Consider the following 6,362-nt stretch of genomic DNA (forward strand, 5'->3'; position numbering starts at 1 on the left):
CAAATGATCTGCCCGCCTCAGCCTCCCAAAGTGCTGGGATTACATACATTTTTTTTTTTAATCTGAGAATCTAAACACCAGGAGCCACCAATGGACTCAACAATGGCGTGCTATGGCTGTGGCTCCTCGGCAGAAGTAGGTCCCCTTCTGTGCACTGTGCACAGCGTGGCATGGATTGCAATGTGCAACCCAGAAATATCACCTGCTCTCCTTGGTGACATGGGAGTTGTGATTATCCTTGGTCTTTATGTTTTGGACAATAGCAACTGTGTGGAAAGGTTGAATCATAATTGGGCAAATATTTTTTTTCCAGCCCATTCCTTAATCCATGTCATAGAAAGAAAAAACAGCAGATGAAATCATGGTGTTGGGACTACACCAATTTTTTTTTAAATTGCTGTTTTATTTTAAATTGAGATCTAACTTGGAAATAGAATTAGTTCAGAAAAGTTCAGACTTGGGGCATTATGAATAAATAGGTAATACTGTAAATTGTAAGAGTGTCATACTAACAACACATAGAAAAAGGAGATGGAAGAGGACGAGAAGAAGAGGAAGAGGAGAAAGAGGTGATTATGATTCTCACCCATCTGCTCTAATTCTTCAGTTTGGAAAACGCAGATAATGTCCTTGGAAGCCCTCAGCTTTCTCTCCTCCATTCTGAATGTTTCCAACTGTGCCAACAGCTCCTGATGCAAAGGTTTTGAGGAGCGTCTGTGATGTCAGAGAAGACCAGATGTCCCAGAGCTGTGGCACCTGTGGCTGGCACCGGAGACCTGGGCTAGTGACACTGCTTCCTGAACCTCTGGTTCCTAATCTATAAATGAGGTCAGTGTGATGGCTCACACCTGTAATCTCAGCACTTTGGGAGCCTTAGGCAGGTGGATCAATTGAGGCCAGGAGTTCGAGACCAGCCTGGGCAACATAGTGAAACTCTGTCTCTACAAAAATTTAAAAATTAGCTGGGAATGGTGGTGCACACCTGTAGTCCCAGCTACTGGGGAGGTTGAGGGGGGAGAATTGCTTAAGTCCAGGAGTTCGAGGCTACAGTGAGCCGTGTTTGCACCACTGCACTCCAGCAACAGAAATCTGAAGGGGTGGCCAGCCCCTCCACAACTGTGGGCGTTTCTCCTCAGGTGGGACTGGAGACTGAGAAAAGAAAGAGACAAAGTATAGAGAAAGAAAAGTGGGCCCAGGGAACTGGCGCTCAGGAGGACCCACACCCCCACTGGCACTGGTCTCTGGGTTCCTTCAGTATTTATTGATCATTATCTCTACCATCTTGGAGAGGGGGATGTGGCAGGACAATAGGGGAGAGGGTCAGCAGAAAAACATGTGAACAAAGACCTCTGTGTCCTAAATAAGTTTAAAGAAAGGTGCTGTGCCTTGATGTGCGTGTACACAAACATCCCTGGCCTTAAAGAGCAGTATGGCCGCTAGCATGTCTCACCTCCCGCCCTAAGGTGATTTTCTCCTATCTCAGTAAATAGAACATACAATCGGGTTTCACACCAAGACATTCTATTCCCAGGGAGGAGCAGGAGACGGATGCCTTCCTCTTAGCTCAACGGCAAAGAGGCCTTCCTCTTCCACTTCCTCAGCACAGACTCTTTATGGGTGTTGGGCTGGGGGAAGGTCAGGTCTCTCCCTTCCCCAGAGACCATATCTCAGGCTATCACTTGGGAAGAAACCCTGGACAATACCTGGCTTTCCTAGGCAGAGGTCCCTGCGGCCTTCCGCAGTGTATTGTGTCCCTGGGTACTTGAGATTAGAGAATGGTGATGACTTTCCCCACAAGATCTTGTCTGTAAAATAAAAAATAAAAATAAATAAATTTTAACAAACGGGCTCACATCCTCACTGCACAGGGCCATTGTGGGGTGAAGGTGAAGGTCAGAAGGCAGCGTGTGCCAGCCAAGCCTTCCTCTTCCTCCCACCTTCAGCTGGGGGCAACTGTCATTTATCAGAGCATTGCCTGTGGGGCCCTTACCTGGGATGCGTGAGGACAACAGGACACACTGTCTTTGATTAGGATGTTGTCTTTGTGGTTAATATGGTTTAAAACCTCTGGGCTGTTCTATCCCACAGTGGGATCCTATGAAGTTTGTTGTCATCTAAAATCAGGTAATTTCAGGCTGGGCACAGTGGCTCATGCCTATAATCCCAGCATTTTAGGAGGCCGAGGTGAGTGGATCATTTGAGGTCAGGAGTTCGAGACCAGCCTGGCCAACATGGTGAAACCCCGCCTCTACTAAAAATACAAAAATTAGCCTGATGCGGTGGTGGGCACTTGTAGTCCCAGCTACTCAGGAGGCTGAGGCAGGAGAATTGCTTGAACTCGGGGAGGTAGAGGTTGCAGTGAGCCAAGATCGCACCACTGCACTCCAGCCTGGGTGACAGAGCAAGCGAGACTCTGTCTCAAAATAAATAAATAAATAATAAAATCAGGTAATATCAGATGAGATGATGGTGCGGCGTGGGGGGGTATTTAGAGCAACAAAACACCAATGACGTCTTTGAAACTCACTCATTTTTTCATTTATTCAACAAATATTTACATAGCCCCATCTATGTATAGGCCACTGCTCTAGCCTCTAGAGATCTAGAGTGAATACAATGGACAAAGGTCAGCACTTGCCTTGAGTGTGGAAAGACAGGCAATAAACAGATGCACAGACAAGACAAAGACTAAGGCAGGTGAGTGAGAGTGAATAGGGAAAGGAGATGAGGTTTGAGCTGGCAGAGGCTGATGAGAAGGATCCAGGAGAACAAGGAACAGTCCTGAGGAAGGGAAAGGCTTTTAGGAGGCCGTGGGTGTTGAACCAGGAAGTTCGTGGCAGAGGTCAGAGAGTAAGACAGGGCCCAGAGCGCATGGCGCTTTGCAAGGCAATTTACGGATCCTCAAGTGCAATGGGGAGCCATCATAACATTTTATGTATTTGTTTATTTATTTGTTTTGAGAGCTGGAGTCTCCCTCTGTCGCCTGTGCTGCAGTGCAGTGGCATGATCATAACTCGCTGCAGCCTTGACCTCCTGGGCTCAAGTGATCCCCTTGCCTCAGCCTCCTAAGTTGGGACTACAGGTGTGCACCATCACGCCTGGCTAATTTTCTCATATTTTGTAGAGATGGGGTTTCACCATGTTGCCCGGGCCGATCTTGAACTCCTGGCTTCAAATGATGCTACCACCTTGGCTTCCTAAGGTACTAGGATTGCAGGTGTAAGCCACTGTGCCTGACCTGCTAATTGGCTCTATCCAGAAAAAAAAACCTCTCATATCTTTATGACAGGAGGTAATTTTGCAACTTGGACAGACATGCCCACTGGAAGTTAGGCTTCTTCCCTCTCACAGGAATTAGAATTTGGGGGTGCATTTCAAAGAGATGACACCCCAGCCCTTGAGAAAGATGTCTGGCTCGTAAAGCTGACAAGAGTCTTATTTATTATAGCTCCTGAAAAGACTTTACACACATTTCGAAAAGCCAGAACTTATAATGACATGTTTTGCAAAGTAGGTGCTCTAAAACAAAGGAGGGGAGAGAAATCTTTTATTTTCAACAGAGAGAATTAAGGCTCTTTTTTCTATTTTTTGAGACAGAGTCTTGTTCTGTTGCCCAGGCTGGAGTGCAGTCGTATCAACACAGCTCACTGCAGCCTCAAACTCCCGGGCTTAAGCGATCCTCCCACCTCAGCCTCCGAAGTAGCTGGGACCACAGGCATGTACCACCATGACCAGCTAATTTTCTTATATTTATAAAATATAAGATGGCATCTCTCTCTGTTGCCCAGGCTGGTCTTGAACTCCTGGATTCAAGTGATCCTCCTGCCTTGGCCCCCCAAAGCACTGGGATTAGAGGCATGCGCCACTGTGCGTGGCATGCCTCTTATTTTTGCATTTTTAACTTTGCCCTAATGGAGATTTTTGTATTGGGAATATCATCTGGGTGCACAGTGAAGAATGAAGCACAGGGAAGCGAGAGTGGAGGAAAGAAGGCCACTTAGGAGGCATTTGCTGGTGCTCAGGCCAGGGGGGTGCGGGTGAAAATGCAGAGTTGGACACGTTTTTGTGATAGTTGAAGGTGTTCCCCTGGGGGCTTGTGGAAGTCTTGGACATGAAGGAAAGCTGGGGAGTAAAGGCTGACTCCTAGGTTTTGGCCTCAGCCACTCTGCAGGGTGACACGCATTGGGAAAGAATGGCTTAGGCCGGGCACGGCGGATCACGCCTGTAATCCCAACACTTTGAGAGGCCGAGGCGGGCGGATCACGAGGTCAGGAGTTTGAGACCAGCCTGGTCAATATGGTGAAACCCCGTCTCTACTAAAAATATAAAAATTAGTTGGGCGTGCTGGCACGCTCCTGTAGTCCCAGCTACTCGGGAGGCTGAGGCAGAAGAATCGCTTGAAACTGGGAGGCAGAGGTTGCGGTGAGCTGAGATCGCACCACTGCACTCCAGCCTGGGCGACAGACAGAGACTCTGCCTCAGAAAAAAAAAAAAAAAAAAAAAAAAAAGTGGCTTAGAGCGGAAAATCAAGAGTTCTCTTTTGGGCATGGAAGTGTTAATTTCCTATTGAGACTCCAAGTTCACAGGTCAAGTTGGTTGTCGGTTGTCGGATATATGAGTCAGGAGCTCAAGGTCAGGAGGGATGGAGACTAACTTGGGAACATAAGCTGGTGAGGAAGGAGAACTGCAGCATGTGGGGTCCAGGAACCCGGAGAACAGAGTGCTCGAGGGAGGGTGGGGTCGGATGGAAGGAGGCGGCAGGGCAGTGGAGACATCCAAAGTGGCTGCGAGACGCTGGGGATCTGCCCACACGAGACTGCGCCTGCCTGGTCAAGAGCCAGGGGTTCCCCATAGGACAGAGGTGAGGGAGGGTCACCTGGGCAAGCGGAAGTGAGTGGGGGCAGGAAGCGCTGTTTGAGAACACCCATTCAAATGAGTCTTGCTGGGAAGGAGCGTAGAGGGATGAGGCAGTCGCCGCAGGGGGAGCCAGTTAGGAAAAAATATTATTTTGTTCTGTTCTTGGCTTTGGGTTTTAAAATTTTTTTAGAAACAGAGTCTCACTCTGGCACCCAGGCTGGAGTACAGTGGCACCTCATAGCTCACTACAGCCTCGAACTCCTGGGCTCAAGTGATCCTCCTGCCTCAGCCTCTCTAGCAGCTGAGACTACAGGCACACACCATCGCACCCAGCTAATTTTTTATTTTTAGTAGAGACAGGGTCTCTATTGCCTAGGCTGATATTGAACTCCCAGACTGAAGGGATCCTCCCACTTTGACCTCCCAAAGTACTGGGATTATAGGCATGAGCCACCACTCCCAGCCAAGATTTAGTTCGGCTCAATTCTCTGGGTATACTATAAGTCACAGGTCCACGCGGGAAACATCCAAACAAAACAAAACAAAAGTTTCCTCTCTGCCCCTGCTCCCACCCCTTCGCTGGAGGGAAGGAAGCACAGGTAACAGTTAACGACTTTTCTCGTTGCATTTGGGGTCTGGGGGACTTAGAATAAGGCGCAAGACACTAGAGAATAGGAATGGTCCAGGACAGAAGGGAAGACTGAAGACGCAGGGGAGAGAGGAAGGTTAGGAGTGGGAAGGGGGTGGTGGTGGCAGGGCACGGACCACGTGGAGGGTAGGCTTTTATTGGGAGCAGCCAAGTGGCCGGCGGCAGGCGAGGGTCCCAGGCGGGGCCGGGCACACCTGGTGGTGACAGCACAAAACTCTGTTTTCACAAGGAAATCTCAGCAAAAGCTGGGAGGGTTTTGCTGCATGATACCAGGAGAGTCTGTGTAGAGGACCCAGAGGGACCGGCCCAGCCTCAGCAGGTCTCCCCCAGCAGCCTCCCCTTACCTGCCAGGCCCAGGCTGGGAAGCTTCCTGGCTCTGGGTCTCACCAGCCCCCAGAACACCCAGCTCAGACTCGCCTTGCCGGACCCTGTCCTGGCCGTGGGTGCTGGTGCTGCCTGGCCTCGGGTCCTTTGCCCCCATGAGCAGCACTATGCCATAACCAAGGCGTTTTGTGTTGACTACTGCATCATCTCACAAAGTGACCCCTGCCCGAGATAGTGAAGCTAGTCTGGGAAGAGCGAGCATCAGCTCTCCGTATCTGAACCACTGTGCCGACAAGGCTCAGCCTCCTCAGGCTCTCCTTGGCTGAACACGCCAGAGATGGAGCTGACCTCCCCAAGGCTAAAAGGAAGATGAGTGTCACCCTGACACTGTACATGGCCTCCTGGCACAAGGCCCCACCAGCTGATGAGAGGCCTTTGCTGGCACGTCAGTGACCACGCTTCGTGGGGCAGTGGGATCAGGCAGGACAGGTCGGTGGGTTCAGTGCTGCATAAGAAGCGCCATATGCCTGCA

At 49.9% G+C, this 6,362-nt stretch overlaps 1 long non-coding RNA gene across 1 annotated transcript; it reads right to left on the minus strand.

Moving 5' to 3' along the window:
• Window positions 1-382: 382 nt before the first annotated feature.
• Window positions 383-1,807, minus strand: LOC144335364 (uncharacterized). The gene is made up of 2 exons (XR_013406171.1): window positions 1,704-1,807; window positions 383-1,149 (listed from the first exon to the last, which is right to left on the minus strand). It is a non-coding gene; the product is annotated as an uncharacterized LOC144335364 (long non-coding RNA).
• Window positions 1,808-6,362: the final 4,555 nt, after the last annotated feature.

The sequence above is a fragment of the Macaca mulatta genome, chromosome 16, assembly GCF_049350105.2.
Source record: "Macaca mulatta isolate MMU2019108-1 chromosome 16, T2T-MMU8v2.0, whole genome shotgun sequence".
Lineage (NCBI taxonomy): Eukaryota > Metazoa > Chordata > Mammalia > Primates > Cercopithecidae > Macaca > Macaca mulatta.